This window comes from Ambystoma mexicanum, chromosome 5q (genome assembly GCF_040938575.1).
Source record: "Ambystoma mexicanum isolate Mex_15411 chromosome 5q, UKY_AmexF1_1, whole genome shotgun sequence".
NCBI classification, from domain to species: domain Eukaryota; kingdom Metazoa; phylum Chordata; class Amphibia; order Caudata; family Ambystomatidae; genus Ambystoma; species Ambystoma mexicanum.
Genome location: NC_090933.1, coordinates 120,251,529 through 120,270,960, shown reverse-complemented (window position 1 = coordinate 120,270,960; position 19,432 = coordinate 120,251,529).

Here is a 19,432-nt window from a genome sequence, read left to right as displayed (position 1 = left end):
ATATATCTATCCCCAGGTACCGAAATGTGCTAACCGCCCACGGCACTTGCAATACAGGTTGTCGCTCCGCTGGAATCCCCATGTACCCCCTAATGTGAACATGCTGGACTTCTGGGGGTTCACTGCTATACCGGACAGCACATCATATCTCTCCAGCACTTCTAGGATGTACTGGAGATTTTCTTCTGGGAATCACAAGTACAGCAGCATGTCATCTGCATATAGGGAGATCAGATGCCCTCCCCTTTCACCCCGATGCCTATAGTGTCATATTGCTGCCTCAGATATATTGCTAGAGGTTCCAGGGCCAGTATGTAGAGCATTGGAGACCACGGACATTCCTGTTTAGTACCCCTGCTGAGCTGCCACCTTTCCGATATCACAGATCCCGTCCGAACTCTAGCCAGCGGTTCGCTATATAAAATTTTCGCCCACCTTGCATATCCAGGCCCTAACCCGTAGTACTTCAAGGCCGCAAGCAGCCATGGCCATTTAACGGAGTCAAAGGCCTTGATTGCATCCAGAGAACCAATTGCCATTTCCTCATCTCTTTCTCTGCCAAACTCAATGATTTTCTGGAGTTGCCTATGATTATTGGTAATGTTTCTATGAGGGACATAGCCCGTTTGATCCGGGTGTATTAGATTGCCAATAACCCTCTTCAGTCTATTAGCTAAGACAGAAGTTAATATCTTGCTGTCTTGATTCAGCATTGACAAGGGTCTATAGGAGCCACAGCTGTGCCCAGGTTTATTAGGTTTGGGGAGCGGTATTATGACAGCTTCTTTCAGTGACTCCGGTAAGCGTCCCGTCTCGAATGCTTCATTTAACATCTCTAACAGTGGGGGGAGGACCTCTTCCATGTATACTTTGTAAAACTCACTTGGGAGTCCATCTGTCCCTGGGGTTTTACTAGTAGGCAGCTGCTTCACCACCTCCCCTAATTCTTCTTAGGTGATCGGGGTATCTAGTTCCTCTGTCTCCTCCTCGCTTAAATTGGGCAGCCCCATGTCCTCAAGCGTTTCTTCCATCATAGCGCGACTACTCTCCCCGTCGTCTCCGTATAATACCTTATAATAATCCACAAACGCTTGATTAACTCCCTCCTGGGTGTCCTCTACGCTACCGTCTTCTCTTTCTTTAGTCCTGATTGTGACTCTGGGGGTCTCACTCTTATATAACCACGCCAAAAGTCTCCCCGGTTTATCACCTCCCGCATGCTGTCTTTCTACGTATTTTTTATAATTAAGGTTACACAATCTCTCCCAATATTCTGCACATTTTTGCTGTAGCCTAAGTGTCAATTCTAGCTTCTCTTCTGTATCATCTCCGCCCCTTAAGGCCTCTTCTAATTTTTCTTCCGCTCCTGGAGTTCAGCTAAAACCCTACCTTGTAGGCCCTTGGATTTCGCTATAGCTACCCCCCTCATGACAACTTTAAAGGCCTCCCATAGTGTTCCCACCGAATCCACGCTCCCAGTATTTGTTTCAAAATAATTTACAATCTCCTCCCTCAAGTCCTCCCTAAAAAAGGGGTCTCGCAACGCTTCCGCTCGTAGGCGCCATGTCGGGATCCTCGCTCTCGGGGGCAGTATTGCCATGCGAGAATCAGGGGCGAGTGGTTCGAAAGGACCCTGGCCCTGTACTCTATTTGTGCGATCTACGCTATCATTTCGGGTGATGTGAAGACATAATCCAGCCTCGTTGATAACTGCTGTGGGGCAGAATAATGTGAATATTGCCTTTCCTGGGGGTGCCTCACTCTCCATGCATCCTCCAGACCAAAGTCATCCAGCAATGTCTGTAACGCCTTGGCTGCAGGGGCCGGTCTATCCATCTTCCCATCCGATCTGTCCACCCTTGGGTTCAATACGCAATTGAAGTCCCCTCCGCAGATCATCGCGCTTCCTACGAATGCGCTCAAATTCGCACTCAATGTTCTAATGTACGCCGCTGTGTTCTGGTTCGGGGCATACGTGTTAACAATGCTTAACTCCCTTTTCTCCACCAGTCCCCTCAGTATAGCCATCCGCCCGTCTGTCTCAGCCACCACTTGCAATTGCTGAATAGGGACATGTGACGCCACCCAAATAAGCACTCCTCTCGCATAAGCAGAGTACGAGGAGCCCACCAACACTCCTTTCCACTTCCCAGCAATCGTGTCCATCCTCTCTCGTGTAAGGTGGGTTTCCTGCAGCAATGCAATATCTTTTTTCTGTCTGCGCAGGAACAACATAACTTTGTTCCTTTTTAAGTAGCTGTTGAGCCCCACGTTCCATGTAAGTATTTTAAGGTCTGCCATGGCCTGTACAAGTTCTGTTCCTCCTCCCCCAGGTGCAGTCTGACTTTAAATTCCAATCCAATCTGTATAGGCTTGTATGCCACTCTAAATTCCCTTTAACCAAAAACACCCCAAACTTCCCGTTCCCCCTCCCTCCCGCCTCACGTCCCTTACCCAACATCACCCCCCCAACTGTTGCCCAGCTCCATCCCTGGATCTCAGGCTCCCCCGCATCTAGCTCTTTCTGGCTCTTGCCTGTACTCGAAGCTCCGCAGGGTGAGGCCACCCTAGTGGCCAACCTACAAATACTACAACTATAGTTCGGGGGGTAGAGTGCTTTCGCCCTGCCACTCCTATGTCACTTCAGGTTAACTACACATTGCTATACAATTCGCATATATGTACACGCTACTATATTCCAGTCCTTCAAGTCCGTTACAGTCAGCGGTATCTTATCAAAATATCAGCCTCCTACAGCCGCGCCCATTAATCTTAATCTTCATCTAGGCACCCCTGGGGTGCTCAGTCAACGTCTTAACACTATGCATACCTTATCCCAGTCACATATCGTGTCCCTCTTGGGTCTTTTCCGTGTTTCGGTCCGGGCAACCCTGTAGATCCAGCCACGTCGTTGATTCTTCCAGAGTGTAAAAAAGAAACGTTTTGCTCTTGTGCACCACCTTCAATTTCGCGGGGTACAGAAGCATATATTTTATCCCAGCCGCGCGCAGCCTCCTTTTGATTGCCACATAGCTGTACCGTTGCCTCTGGACCAACATAGTGTAGTCCGGATACGCCGTGATGGTGCTCGAGGCCCTTTCGATTGTTCCACCTTTTCGGAAATACTCCAGTATTTTTTCGCGGTCTTTGTAGTTTAATATTTTGGCGATTATCACCCGGGGAGGGGCCCCTGGTCTCGGCTTCCTCATAAGGGCTCTATGTGCACGCTCCACCGCGAATCCCTGCAAGAGTTTTCCAGCCCCAATTCCTTGTAGGAGTAGGTTCTCGACGTAGTCTGTCAGGTCCTGTCCCTCCTCACCCTCCGGCAAGCCCACCACGTGAATATTGTTCCTCCTCGCTCTCCCTTCTGCCTCCTCCGCTCGAGACTCCAGGTTAGATACCTGTTGTTTGAGTACATGGATCACCTTTGCGTTGTTAGTGCTGGTGTCCATGTTGGTTTTCACCGCACCTTCAAGGCTGCTTGTTCGTTCCACCAGCCCCCTGACATCGTGCCTCAGCAGGGTGACTTCTATGCCTACTGCGTTTATTTTAGCCTCCAGGGAAGTTCACCGGTCTGACATCGTAACCCCCCAAGAGTCTTTCAGCTCTATGATGGCCTCCAAAATCTGATGGTTTTAGGCCACTTTGGTGCCCTCCGCTGGTGCCATCGGGCCTTTGGGCGCGATGGCCGCAGAAGAATGTTGCGTTTTGGCAAAAATATCCATTGTGGGTTGCTTATTCTTGTTCTTGCTCACGGCCCCTCACGCCGACATTCTGCGGCCTCCGTTATGCCTCGCTGTCTCGATTCAGCATCTGCGTGCCTCCCCAACCGTCTTTTCCACCCTTATCAGCTACTGTAGTGCTCTTCAAGCAGTCGCACCGTCCGCCCCCTCTCACCGCGGCTTTCTGCTCATCGATGCCGAGTGAGCACTTCATATGTCTATCGTGGCGCGCCCTATCGATTCACACCCCATCTGCCCCCGGGCTCATGCCTTCCGGGTCAGCACGCAGGCCAAAGTGACACAAGGCTTACCGCCGCAGGGGTTTCGCTCCGTCTCCACTTCGCCATCATCATTCTTTCCCCGCGGCTGCCGTCTCTATTCTGCCGCTCCGGTTGCTTCAGTTTCGTTTCCTTTGTTGTCGGCCATCTTGTGTGACAATGGACCGAGCCGCCGCCATCTTCGCCGAGCGATTCCTCCAGAATACCACACACGATTCACTCTGTCTTTATACAGTGAGCAGAACACACGTTCCCATGCATGTATAGTCAATCCTGGAACCAGTAGCGCCTTTTTGTAGGTAGTTTTCACGGATCATATGTCGGATCCTGCGGAGCTGCTCAGGAAGCACGTGCTACTCCATGGCTGCCCAAGCCACGCCCCCCTCTCTTCCATTCTTTAAAGAAATTTAGGGTTTCAAGGAAGTGGTATCTTAGTTTTTGGCAAAAATCTTTTTACAGTTTCCTAATTTCTCTTATGTACAAAACGCTGTACTTATATACATAGTGGGAAAACACCTGCAGTACTATATACGGAACATTGTCTGTGGGTTTCAGAACATGAAGGATTGTATTTCTCATTGGTGAGTGAAATAGCCGAGCAGCCCCAGATAGCCCTCAGTCGGCCGCATTGTCCCGCATATGCCTGCCAGGCAGTATCGACTCCCCTCGTGAATAATATCACTCACCGCTGGATATGCTTCGCATGCATCACATTTTGACTAAAGAATTGAAATGATTTCTGATCAGACTTTTAACACGTTATAAAGTGCTTTATTTCCTTTTGTAGTCTGGTCAGAAAGATATTTCGTGGTGCTGTCATCGGCCTTTTAACATGCTGCTAGGAAATTAATTTGCATGATGATATGCAATATATTTAGATAAAGGCTTTGCATGACAATTATTTGGCTATCATTCCATCACCTTATCAACCGAAGGAGTCCGTCTACAGTGACTTTGGGGAATCGGGTCTTGACATGATCTTTAAGTAAAAGGCCCAAGGCGTTATCATTAATGGGATGGATTCATTAGTTTGTGCTGTTAGATGGTATTTCAGCGACTCCTACAGTGCAAATCTATTGCATTAGAGTACAGCTAGGGCGACATGGCATATGAGGAGGGTCACAAAGTTTGAAGGTGTTGAGCCAGTGTTTTTCAAATCACTCTTCTGAGAGCTAAGCACTTAATTGGAGCTGATATTGCTCTACTCTTGTAATAAAAATGTCGTAACCAGGTCTGCCTTCAACCACTTGATTTATAAGCACTATGCGTTTCCTTCACTGAAGTACTGTTAGAAACAAGCATTGGCATAGCTAACAGTTTTGGCTTGTGTTTAAGTATTAGGTATTTTCCAGGCGCTGCTATTAGATGCACCATTTTACACCTGCTACCATCAATGGGCAGTTAACACCACTACTGCAGGGCCTGGCTAGTGCGTTTCCCAGGCCTATATAGAAGCCCAAACTGTTGGCATTGGCAATGCTTGTTTATATAGCCGAAGGTACACAGGTGACGGGTACTCTCAACCTGCACTCGTTTCCGCATTTGCCTTCCCACTAACTCCCTGCAGCCCTTTCTCTTACAGAGCCATGCGCATCGTGGCCAGCATTATTGGCAAAAGGGTTCTTTATAAAATCATTCACCTTTCCCCTCGTGACATATCTTCCCTGCTCATCCTGATTATGTTCTGCAGATGTACTCAAACTCAGTCCTGTGGTTTAGGTTTGAATCAGCTGACAAAAGTCACCAAATTACTCCAGAAGAGTGATGGTTCAATGATAAAAAATAGTACCATTTACAAGCAAGTTCTACTGAGGCAATATGCCCCTCGGCAGTGGGCAGACCCTGTCGGTAATGGGCCGCTGCCCCCCAAGTTAAGGGCCCGAGCGAAGCAAGGTGCTAATGATGTCTTTTTTTTTTAAAACCTACCTTTTTCCTGCAGCTCGGTTCCGCGTAGTGCTGCTTGTCAGGTGAGTGCGTTTTTAATGTTGATGACTCTGACATCATCAACGTGAAAACGGACTTTGCTGACGAGTAGTGCTGCTTGGCGCCGGTGTAGGAAACTACATGGGTGCTTTGTCGTGAAAGGGCAGCGGGGAAGGCAAGGGGTCACTGGCTGCCCAGTTAGCTTGCAACGCAGGTTTGTTCCATACAGTACAGCCCGTGTTCTCAGTCTTCTGATTGACTTGCGCCCCCACCCACAGTGCTAATGAATAATGAAGGCCAGACTCATACAGTCAAGGTAAGAAACTATTGGCTCAGTAGGGCTAGATGGAGACAATAAGGCAGTCAGAAATATTCCAACCAAAAAAAGGATCTATTAGGTGGAAAAGATCTGGCATCTTTTGGTAGGAAACCATTTATTTTGTATTTTGTTTTATTGCAAATTTGTATGGTGCCTATACACAAGTGTTTCCAGGCGCCACAAGACAAGATGGGGGGGGGGGACAGGGCATGGAGGTAAAAAAAGTAGAGCAACAAAGACGGTTATATTGGCATTGTGGCAATCCTATTGTGCAAGTGCATGACAAGGTGGTAAGTGCAGGAGGGAGGGGGAAAGGGAGAAGTGCAGGAGTGGGGTACTCCCAAGCGTGGGGGTGGGCAAGTGATATGCGGGCCAAGGGGGCAAGTGCTAGGGGAAAGCGGGGTTGGGCTAGTCCGGGAAAGGGAGACGAAAGGAAAGTGCTGGCAATGGATGCAGGGGAGACTGGTAGGGGTTGGTCTGGCCCCTGTATGGCTCTGAAGGGACCAGGCCCCAGTCGCAGCAGTGGATGGAGAATTGGCAAGGGAGAGGGAAGGAAGAGGAGAAAAGAAAAGCCTTGAGAAGTTCTGGAATTTAAGAAGATCCGGCTCAAGTCTGAGCGGGAGGAAGACCATTCCAGAGGGAGTATCTAGCCAAGGAAAGGGATCTACTCCCCACTTCCCCATTCTCTGCTTGGAGAAGGGTTTGACCTGCAGAGTTGGGTCCAGAAGACCGAAGGACTCTGACCGGGAGATATTTAGGGAGGGAGAGCTGGATGTAAAGAGGTCCCAGGCCCCAGACAGCCTTGTGGGTGATGCAAAGGATCTTGAATTTGATCCTTGTGCTCATCGGGAGCCATTGGAGAGATTTTAGGGCTGGAGAGATGCGGTCCCTAGGCCTGAGGCCAAGGATAAGTCTCACAGTCCTATTCTGGATTAGTTGGAGGGGGCGAATGGAGGAAAGAGGCAGGTTGAGGAAGAAGCTGTTGCAGTAGTCAAACTCAGAGGTTGAGCTTCTGGGGGAAGGTGAGGAAAGGTAGAATGCCCCTGAGGAGATGCAGCTAAAAGTGGGATTTCTTGTCAAGTTCTGTGATGTGTGGAGAGAAAGAGAGAGTTGAGTCAAAGATGATCCCAAGCTTTTTTGCCTCACAGGAGGGTGAGGGGCGAGGACCCAAGGAGTCTGGTCAGCGAGTGAGGGGGGAGCAAGGAGCAGGCATCCCAATGAGAAGGATCTCTGTCTTACTGGCAAGTCAGGTATGAAGGCGCAGGAGGAGGAGGTAGAGGAAGGCAGCTTGAAAGCTGCGTAACACTGGAAATGAGGGGAGAAAGTGGAGATCAGTTGGGCCAGAGGGGCCAGGTAGATGTTAAAGCGCCAATGGGACAGGATAGAGCCCTGAGGGATGCCGCATGTAGCGAGGCGGAGGAGACAAAAGGGCCCATTTGCACTTGGGAAGGTCTGTTTTAAAGGTAGGTCAGCCATGCCAGTGCCCAGTCGGTGATACCTAGTGTATCATGCAGACGGTTTATGAGGATGCAGTGGTTGCCTGTGTCAAAAGCAGAAGAGAGATCGAGGAGAATCAGAACAGATGGAGTGTTAGAGTTCAGGTTGGAAAGTAGGTCTTTACGGGTGTTCAGCAGAGCAGTTTCCGTGTCCCAGGCAGCCCTAAAACCGAACTGGTGGTGGTGGAGGCTGGCGGCCATTTCTTTGTGAAGGGTCAGTTGGGGGACGACGAGCTTCTCCATGAGTTTGCCCAAGAAAGGGGTGATAGAGATAGGGTGATAATTAGCCATGCAAAAACTGTCAGCGGACAGATTATTTAGGAGAGGGTGCGCAAGAGAGTGCTTGAGGGGATCGGGGAATGAGCCAGTGGCGAATGAGTGGTTGCAGAGGCCAGCCAAGGCTGGAGCGAGAGAGGCAATGTTGTCTTTGATGGTTCTGGAGGAGCACCTCAACCACGCACCTCAATCACACAGCTCAGTCACTTGACAATAGAATACTATTTTTATTTTTTATTTTTTTATTTATTACCTGTGCTTTAGTCATTACAACTTTCCACACGTTAGTTTAATAAGAACATTTAATTTACAAATTTTAAAAAACATGCAATGATTACATCTTAAAATAAAAAGTGAAAGAGGTTCCATTACAGTACGTGGGGCCTCATTATGAGGTTGGAGGTGTGGGAAAAATTGGCAGGAATGCAGCAGTAATTCCATTACCACTGCATTCCCACCGTGCTGTACTGCGAGATTGGCAGTAGGGGGTCAGATTTATCTCCAGCAAGAGCTGACTCCTTACTGCCAATTTTCGGCAGAACTAGCACCGGCGGTAGCTCTTCCAAAAACCCCATGGAGTCCTATGGACTCCAAGGGGATTTACACCGCCATGCCGCCACATAATCCTGTGGTAAACCCCCAGGACCAAGTGGCGGTAACAGTAATCGATTTTGGTGGCAGTTCAGAAATACCACCGAACTACTGCCAAACTTGTAATGGGGGCCCTAGATCAAAGATAAAATATAATTCTTCTAAATTCATGAGTGTAATAATGGTTTAGTTCTATCTGATAAAACTTGTCACACTTCAGTGATCCAGAGCCTAAACAGCTCATATGTACATCTTAGAGTGCTGTCCTGTTAATAGATGTTGTGTACTTTGTATATAGGGCCTCATTACGAGGCTCGCGCTCCCGTAATGAAGGGTGCCGGTACGGGACCGGCAACCTTCATTACGGGATGTACAATTACGAGGTTCCCTTTGCGGGACCCTGTAAGGACACCTGGTAAAACCAGGCATCCTTTCCGTGTCCCTCGAGGGGGAGAGGGAGGTAATAATGGCCCATTTGTAATGTTCCCTTTATTACCTCCCTCCCCATTCCCATTGAGCCCTATTGGAGCTCAAATGGGAATGGGGATGGGTTCCTGCAAGGAGGAATTACCGGGTCCTCCTATGTCGGAATGACCCGGTAAGTCCTCATTGCAGGAACCCGGTATTGGAGCCCGGTATGGAGGCAGCCATGGAGCTAATAGCACCATGGCTACCTCCATACTCGTAATGAGGCCCATAGTCTTTATTTTTACACAGTCTGCATAACCTTTCTTCTCAGGGTATTTCCAGTCTTGCAGCAAGTTAAAATATAGGTAGGTAAGTATTGTTTATTTATATAGTGCCTATACACAGGCAGTGTTTCAAAGCGCTCAATAGTTGCATAGTTTCATAGTTGCATGAAAAACCTACAAAGTTTTGGAGAACCATATTTGAACATATTTTTTTGAGGTCTTTGTGGGGAAAGTATTTTTAACAAAAATGATCTTGGTAAGACTTTTGTTGCGATACACATTCTGTATTTTTTCTCCAGTCCCAAAGCTTAGTCTGTTTTTTAACTTGCTGTATTAGCATAGGCACAGGCGGGCTCCAGTCGGGCGTCCAATCAGTTCCGGTATGGAAGGAGAGGCAGGCAATGTTTAACCCCCCTTACCTATATTATCCGTCATAGAATGACATCCCTATCCTAATGTACCCAACAAAGTGTCACTTCTTAGAGTAAATAAGGTACTGAGCCTGAGTTTGGTCAATCATGCTTAAAATGTGAGACCCAATTCAATTTGAATGCGCTCCTTGGGAGTACAATTGGGTGACCTAGAATGGAGGGCCACAGTTCACCTTCTATCTTTTTCAGAAATAATGAATTCAGGTCTTGGTAAGTTTCAAGGCCATATAACACTGAGGGCAGAATACTAGTGCATATTGGTGCGCAGCCTACTCATTGTGCCAGGGAGGAAAGTGCAGAGTTGAAGCCTAAATTGCATACAGCCCTCCACACTACTTATTGCCAAAACATTGCTCACTGTTATACCTCACGTGACCAACTCAGCCCTTCCTACGAGGTTGATAATTTAAGTAACATTACATTACATTATGCCAAAGCCAAGTGCAATTCCTGCTATGATTCTGACCTAGCTACACTTAAACGTAAGTGTAGGGTGGTGGAGAGGAAATGGAGGGCTTCTTGCTCATCCTCTGACAAAGTGGCCTGTCGCCTGCTCCATAGGCAATGCTGACACTGTCCGCACTAAGAAGAGAGCCCACATTCAAGCCTGTGTCTCTGTGGCATCTAACAACTTGCCAACCCTGCGGCAGTCTCCACCCCTCCTCTTGCCTCCCAGGCTCTCAGCAATGCCCTTGCCTCACACTTTATCTCAAAAACCCAGGACATCCTGTCCACCCTCTCCTCCCCTGCACCTCCTATTCCCTCTCAGTCTGTGTTTGCAGACCCCCCTTTAACCACCCCTACACCATCCTTCTCTTCCTTTCCTATTTTCTCCCCTGACGAGGTCGCTAGACAAGTCCGATATATGAAAGCCTCATCAAAATGGGTTTATCCCTGTTCCTTTAAAACCATCAAAGACCACATTGACACCCTCGCTCTGGCCCTTGCCGAATTTTGCAACCACTCCTTTGCCTCAGGATCCTTCCCCTCCCCTCTGAAGCACTCCCTTGTGCATCCTCTTCTCAAGAAACCCACAGCTGATCCTTCCTGTCTGGCTAACTATCGCCCAATTTCCATTACACCCTTTCTGGGCAAGATCCTGGAAAAGCTGGCCATTTCTCAGCTTAACCCTCTTTCAGATTCTGTTGGCTGTCTCCATGACCACCAGTCTGGCTTAAGAGCGGCCAGAAGCACGGAAACCGCTCTCCTGAACATCCGTGAAGATCTGCTCTCCAACATGGACTCTAACATTCCCTCTATCCTCATCCTTCTTGACCTCTCTTCTGCCTTTGACACAGTCAACCACACCATCCTGCTCAACCGTCTCCGTGATAACCTGGGCATCACTGATCAGGCTCTGGCCTGGCTGACCTCTTTCCTCTCTGATCGACCGTCCCAGGTCCAACTGGGGTCCCTCCTATCATCTATCTTCCTCTCCACCTGTGGGGTTTCCCAGGGGTCTAACCTCTCACTCTAGCTCTTCAACCAATACCTGGCAACTCTCACCCACTGCATTGCCATTTTCTGCTCATATTTCCAGTTCTATGCTGATGACACTCAACTCTTTCTCCGCTCCTTCACCACCTCCTCTCCCTCTCTCATCTCTGACTGCCTAACTGCCATTCAAGATTGGTGTGCCGCCAATGATCTTTGTCTGAATGCCAGCAAGACTGAGATCCTCCTCATCGGCACACCATCTCCATCCTTATCTCTCACTCTTTGGCCGGCCTCGCTTGGCCCTCCTCCTACCCCTACCGGCAAGGATTAGAACATCGGGGTCATCTTTGACTCCACACATTCCTTCTCCGCCCATATCTCTGAGGTCTCTAAAGAGTCAAACCTCCTACTGCACCTCCTCAGAGGTACTCTGCCTTTCCTCTCCTTCCCTCAGAAGCTCACTGTCTCCCAAGCTCTGGTTCTCTCTAGGTTAGACTATTGTAACAGCCTCTTTCTAAATCTACCTGCCTCTACTCTCCGCCCTCTGCAACTTATCCAGAACAGGACTGAAAGACTTGTCCTTGGCCTCAAGCCCTGGGATCGTATCTCTGCAGCTCAGAAATTTCTCCATTGGCTCCCAGTGGATACAAGGATTAAATTCAAAACCCTCTGCATTGTCCACAGGGCTTTCTGGGGCCTGGGTCCAAAATACCTTCAGCTATCCCTCCGCTAATACCTCCCCTCTCGAGCTCTTCGCTCCTCTACCTCTAACTCCCTCCGGGTCAATCGTTTTTCAAAGAAACGAGCTGGGGGTAGATCTCTATCTTCGGCGGGGTCCTTCCTCTGGAACGGCCTCCCTACCAGTCTAAAACTTGAGGAGAACCATCTCCGGTTCCGGAAGCACCTCAAGACCTTCCTCTTTGCATCTGCCTTCGCTCTCCCTCTCCCCTGCTGATCTTCTCTCTTGGCACCGTGCACCTGGCCACCCTCTGTCCCCTGGGCCCAGGTACCTGCTCACCCTGCCACCCTCCGGCACTGCCTCCTGGCCATCCCTCGCACTGGGGACTGTATCTGTACCCATACAGCCCTTCCCCCCATTTTTCTTCTTTTTCTGCACTTATCAGACTTACCCAGTCTGCTGCCTTAAACACAGCACTTGCCACTTGCTTGTTGCCCTACCACTGTTTATTGCCTCCATTTTCTATTTATTCTTATTATTATTTATATGCTCTCCTGCTCCGCACTTTCCCCTCTCCCCCTTCCATGCACTTGTTCCCTTTTCCTTAATATTTCCCATGCACTTGCACGTTCTCAATGTCACTGGGCCTAGTAAGATCGCTGTTGTGTTGTGTTCTCCCCTGTTCCCCTCCATTGCCTAGTAGCGCTCTGAAACACTTGCATACGAACGTAATACAAATAAAATATCATATCATATCATATGCAGTATTAGCTTACGAGAGTCATTTTTTACCTACTCTGAGCCAATCAGAATGCTTGGAATGCAGTAAATAACAACTGTTATTGAGTGCATGCCCTGCATTCTGATTGCATTCTGCATAGAGGAAACATCCATTAAGCTTCCTCTCTGCAAGCATTTCTTTTCACCTTCAGCGTAAAAGGCAACTTCTAATTTAATTGTACAAAGTGAAAACTTAAGCATGGAAAAATGGTTCCACTTTCGTAGCGAAAAGCTTTATTTTTCCGTTGCGCCTCTTAATGCATGCTCATGTTAAAATCATTCCAGTGCAACCAGGTTTACAGTTACATGGCTTATGTTATGAAGACAACTATGTTATCCCGGTGGGATAGGGCAAGGGCCCTCCCTGCCAAACCGGGGGCTCAGAATTCAGGCTTTATCTCATGGTAAATCTCGCTTTCTGAGCCCAATAAGCAGCGGGGGCTGTCATCTTCCCTGCCAGGTTACAGGTAAGTGAACCCATGTCATCTTACCTTTCCTCTCCAATTTCAACCCCCCTCTGCCCACTCCTACCGCCTCAAACCCTACCCCACTTACCTGAAGCTGCCGGTTCATCAGCAGTGCCTAGAACATTCTGGGGCTGATTCTGAGGTGCGTGCATATGTAAGAAAGTGTTCCTCTGTTAAGGAGGGACACTTTACTTACAAACACTATATTCTGGTGAAGAAAGAATGTGGTGCAGGGACTGAAAGCATGTGCCTGATTTATGGTTTAACAACAGCCCTAGCAACCATCAGAAATGCAGGGCAGCCACATGGAGGGGATTCTCCTCCCAGCAGCAATTTTAGCACGACAAAAAAAGGAGTACAAATAGGCTACCTTTGAGGTGCCGTTTGTTTGTTTGTTTGTTTGTTTGTTTGTTTATTCATTTGTGCACCAGAATCGTAAGTAAAAGGGCGCAACGACAAGGAAATACAAGGCTTACATAGTTACGTATACCCAGGTTACAGAGTTTACATATAGCAAGATGAACAATTTTTGCATGAATACAGGATATATACAATGTGAACAATAGTACTGAAGCAGAGGTACATGCACTAAGGATATAAAGGTTATATGGTTACAGTTAAGCTTATATAGGCTACAATATTTACATAAGGAAAGCATATAGCAAGATATACTGTTGTCTTGAATGCAGGATAGTGTCCTCAGGGAGAGGGTGATGGGAGGCTAAGGATTGGAGGCAGTGATGTGTTTTATGAAGTTTTTCCTGAAGAGTGGATATGGTTGGTCAGCCCTCAGCTCCTGGGGCAGTGAATTCCAGTTTTTGGCTGCCTTAACAGTGAAGCCATTACCCCCGATAGTGGTAAGTTTGTATTTGGGGATGTTTAGGCAATTGGTGTTCCCACTTCTAGTTGGTCTGAGAGAAGTTCTTCTCTGAAGTTTGTCTATAAGGTAACTAGGGGCTGCATTGTTCAAGGCTTTGTGTGTCAAAGAAAGTGTTTTTAGAAGTATTTTATTGGATGTGGAGAGCCATTTATGTTGACGTCTCAAGGCAGAAATGTGGGTTTTCTTGTTTATGCCAAGGGCTGCTCTTAAGGCGTTATTCTGTAGCGTTTGGAGCTTTTGAATAGTAGATTTGTTAGCCCCAATGCAGAGGGCATTACAATAGTCGATTCTGGAGAGTATAAGAGCTCTAGCCAGGATCAGACAGCTATTGTCAGAGAGGAACGGTTTACCAGCTCTAAGAAGTTTGCATGTGTAAGCCGTCGCTGAGGTAAGGGATTTGACCTCCTTGTCATAAGATAGTGTGGAGTCCAAGTAAAATCCCAAGGTTTTTACTTCCTTGGAGACTTTAATAGTATTGTGGTCAATATTGAAGGATGAATATTCTTGACCTAATTTTTTAATGTTAGCCTGCGAACCCAAAATTATTAGTTCAGTCTTATCATCGTTCAAGCACAGACCGTGGGTGGCCATCCATGCTTGGATGATAAGGTAAACTTTGTTCACTAGGCCCATGTCCGTACCGTAATCCCCAGAAAGTGGTAGGAGAATCTGAGTATCATCTGCATAGTTAGTGTAGGTGATACCCAGCTGGTCCAGATCGTCGAACAGTGGCTTAGTGAAGATGTTATAGAGGGTAGGCGAGACGCAGGATCCTTGGGGAACACCACATAGGATGGGTGTAGGATCGGCCGAAGCTGAGGGGGAGAAGACTCTCATGGTCCTCTCACTCAGGAAGGACACGATCCACTTGATAGCGTCCCTGGAGAAGTGAGCTGCAGAGTCAAGGTGCCGACATAAGACCTTGTGGTTGACCAGGTCGAAAGCAGCGGAGAGGTCGAGTAGGAGCAGGAGTACTGTCCTACCTTTGTTTCTCAACTCGTCTATTTGGGACTTAAGGTTGATTAGGGCAGTCTCAGTTCCGTGCAGTGGACGGAAGCCATATTGTCTGTTGCCCAGGAGTTTGTGCAGTTCTAAGTGCTTCTGAATTTGAGTGTAGGCGGCCTTATCCAATATTTTTAATAAAAATGGGACCGTGGTAATCAGCCGGTAGTTTGTAGGAATGAGGGGATCAAGTGTCTGTTTCTTGAGGAGTGGTAGCACCCAGGATTGTTTGAGGTTGGCAGATATAGTGCCTGTAGCAAATGAGGCATTTATCAGTTTGGTTATAAATGGGGAGAGTTCTCTAGCGGCATCTTTTATTAGCTGTGCAGGGCAGATATCACCTTTGCAGTTTGAAGGCTTCAAAGATAGGATAATTATTTCTACCTCTAGGATGGACATTTTAGAGAAGTGGTATGTGGCATTATGTGCCGGTGGTGGCTCGTTGGGCAGGATAGTGTTAGGCGAATGCAGTAAGTTTAGAGCCTTCTTTTTTAGTTGAATTTTAATCTGAAGTGTGTCAATTTTATGCGCTAGGGCTTGTTGTATATCTGTAGACCAGGATTTGTCCTTGGTGCAGACGTCTGGGATAGCAATAGGGGACTCTAGTTCTTTGAGTATGCAGAAGAGTTCTTTCATGCTTGAGTTTGAATTAGCAATACGTTCATCGTAGGAGTCACGTTTTGCTTGGCAGATTTCATTTTTGTATTGTGAGGAAAGTGCAGTTAATTTAGCTTTATTCTCACTAGAGGGGCATAGTCTCCAATTTGTTTCACTTTTGTTCTTTAAGGTGCGAAGTTCTTTGAGTTGTGGGGTGAACCATTTGTTTAGGTGGGCTATGGGTTTGCTCGGTCTGTGTTTGATAGGAGCAATTTTATCCAATGTGGTGAGCATGATATTGTTAAATTCCTGAACTAGGCTGCTGGGGTCGAGATTATCAGGCAGTGCGTTGAGAGTAGGCTGTATGGCGGGGATGATTTTTTTCTACCGTAATACTCTTATTGCTTCTGGTTGGGCATGGTGTTGCTCGTGGTCGAGCCAATGGGGTGGGTCTGATAGTAGATAAGTGAAAGGAGATCAGAGAATGGTCTGTCCATGCTAAAGGCAGGATGGAAGTGATAGTGGCAGAGCAGTTAAGGTCTGCTACCCAGTCCAATATTCTCCCTTTAAGGTGGGTGGGTGTGGTGACTTTTTGGGTAAGGCCTAGTGCTTTGATAATGTTGGCTATTTCTGTGGCATTTTTGTCCGTTTGGTCGTTAAATCCTAAGTTGAAATCACCTAGTATAAGTAGTTGCGTGGTAGGTTTCAGGTTGTTCATAATTATATTATGCAAGTCTTCCTCAAAGGTACCAAGAGGGCCGGGTGGTCTGTATATAAGGTGTATGGTAATGGATTGCGAATTGTTTATCTGAATTTTGACAGTAAGGGTTTCACATGATTGTAGAGGCTGGGTAGGGGCTAGTCTGAGACCAAGAGCCGTTTTAGCAATAATAGCAATGCCGCCACCTCGTGCATTATCACGGTCTTGTCTGATTATGGTGTAGCCATCAGGGACAGTTAGCATAAGGGCAGGTCCTGCTGCATTATGGAGCCAACTTTCCGTAATTGCAAGATAATCCAGGTTCCCTTCCGTAATTAAATCAGCAATATCCGTAGCGTGAGCGACTAGTGATCTAACATTAAGGAGCGCTCCCTTGAGAGGGGGGGGCTTCAGGAGTTTTGTTGGCTCGGATAGGTTTGTCTACAGTGGGGCAAGCTTTGGGTTGGAGGTTATTAAGCTGGAAGGTGTTCACATTCAAGGTAGATGTTTGAATGGGCCATTTAGATTGGCTAGGCATTTGTGGGCTAGGTTTGTAGTTGGTTTTGAGGTTGGAGGCCGGAAGGGCTCTTCTCCGTGGTTCGTGTAGTTTGGCTAGTCTTGCGCGGAGTCTGTTGTTTCTATAGGAAGTGGTGCAAGGTAGGGAGGCATAGGGTATTGTTTCTTGGGCCTTGCAGAATGTGGAGAGATTGGGGTGCATAGCATTAGTAGTGAGTTGGCTAAAGTTTGAGGTAGGTGTTGGTGACTGATCGATATGATCTTGACAGCTAGGGACAACCTGAGTGACTGTAGCCATGATACAGAGGGCTAATGCTAGGTGTAGCATCCTTCCAGTTCCAGTGGCAGGAGAATGTGGTCTAATGGCGACCATAGGGCACAACACAGGGCTCAGCATAGGATAAATGTGGTCTAATGGCGACCATAGGGCACAACACAGGGCTCAGCAAAGGACAAATGTGGTCTAATGGTGACCATAGGGCACAAACCAGGGCTCAGTATAGGTCAGGTGTGGTCTAATGGCAACCATAAGGCACAGCATAGGTTAAATGAGGTCTAATGGCGACCGTGAGGCACAACACAAGGCACAACATAAGTCAAGTAGCGATCCTGGGGCACAGCATAGGTCAAATGGGAGTCTGACCATGACCATGGGGCACAACACGTAATACTTTGGAAGAGCAGTTCACTTTGAAATATCACGATAGCAGAAATGTGGTACGCCTGCCCACGGGTGGGGTGTACTACCGAAATTGTAAAATCAGTCTCGGGCGGGGGTGCTTAGACAATCAGGCAGCTCATGCAAGGACACCGTAGGAGCTCAGATAAATGTTAGACTTTTGCCTATAAGGTTTACCTTAGTAGCGTGAGCGCTGTTTGCAGATGCATGCTCCGTTCGTGCATGTTGTCAGGTTTAGGGCATAGTAACTGACTGACGGCGTGGCGTGAGCTGCTTACAGCGGGCCAGGCCGATGCGCCCGGCTGCGCTCGGTCAGCTCAGTCAGAGGTAGGCCTTCTCTCTAGGCCTTACCTCGTTGGCCGGCTCTCGCCTGCCGGTGATTGGTGCCAGAAAAAGTTGAAGGATAGGGCCAATCAGGTCGCAGCAGCGGCTTGTGTGAGGCCAGGCAAACAATACAGACATGGTCAGGCGCGGGATGCACAAAGCGCAGCGGCCATCTTTAAAGGCACTAATCAGCCGGCTTTCAGGCAATTTGGCTTGCACAGGGGCGGTAAGCTCATAAATATTGCATTCAGATAGGTGGGCAGCTTAGCTGGATGAAACAGGCAGGGTGCTGGGCATTGAAACGACTTTAGGAGGCTTGGGAGTAAAAGCGACACAATGTGCATGAGGGGCTCTAAGGCAGCTGGTAATATGCCTGGAGCTTACCTCTGCAGCACGGCATCTCGGTGGCCGCGGGTGTTGCTCCTGTGGCGTGCAGCGAGGTGGATGAGCTCTTGCTCGATCGATGGAAGGACTGGGGCTCAGCTAAACTAGACTATGAAACTCCACTACACAGTTTTTCCCTTTATAAACAATACATTTCTTAGACTGCAGCACCACTTTTCTAATTTAAAGTTTAGAAATCTTTCTTAATCTCGAAAAGTGGCAGTCTGTTAAGAAGATTTTAGCAGCTTGAAAGAATGACATCTCCCCTCCACTATTTCCACCCACATCAGAATTATGGTGCTGGAAACTGGAGGGGAGAATGTAGTATTCCCACCAACTTTTTATCACAAGCCCAGAATCAGGCCCTCTGTGTTCTGGCGCTTCCCAGCTGCAGCAATGGCCACCATGGAAAGGGAGAGGGGACTACATGTAGTCCCTTCTCCCTCCACCATGGCACCGATCTTATTTTGTCCTTTTTTTTTAAAGTTGAAAAACTGCAACCTTGCTGTTTCTCAACTCCAAATGAAATTCTAAAAGGTTAGCCCTGGGGCATTACCTGACCAGGTAATGCCCCCGCCCGGCTTTGTTTATTTGTCCTTAATTTACCAACACGTTTTGTCCATTTACTGTACTCACTATTAAACTAGTGTTTTTCACTTCACCACGACAGCTCCAACATCTATATTGCTGCTACCACATTGTCAGTCATTATCGCTTTGACTACATCGCTTTGTTAATGACCTCTTCCTATAGTAACAGCTTTTATTATAGTCTTGGAAGTGAGACAAATCCGGCATAAATTAATGAGCTTTTGTACTGTGCCGATTCACCACTGTAGTGGTCTCAACGCGCCTATACTTGTCCGAGATTTCAGGGTGTATTGTGTAACCACCCAGGGATCGCCAGACCTTAGTCTGCTGGAGGAAAATGAAAGTCTGGGATTACTTATTTATTTATTGTTTTCTTGCTAGGCGCTTATACAGCAAACAAATTCTGTTTCAAAGCACCCACAGGGCAACAGGGAGGGAACATGGGATTGCAGTACAATTAAACAATACAAAAAATACACTGGAGGAAGGCGCGGCCGACCTACTATGACTTGTGAGTATTCAGAACGTGCAAGTGCCTTTCTATGCCTCATTCATTAGAGATGAATGAGGCATAGAAAGGAAGATAGGAAGGTGTAAGGGAGCTTGAACTGAGGAAGAGAATGAGTGGAGAGGTGAAAATAACGTAAGGAAAGCCTGACAGTATTAATA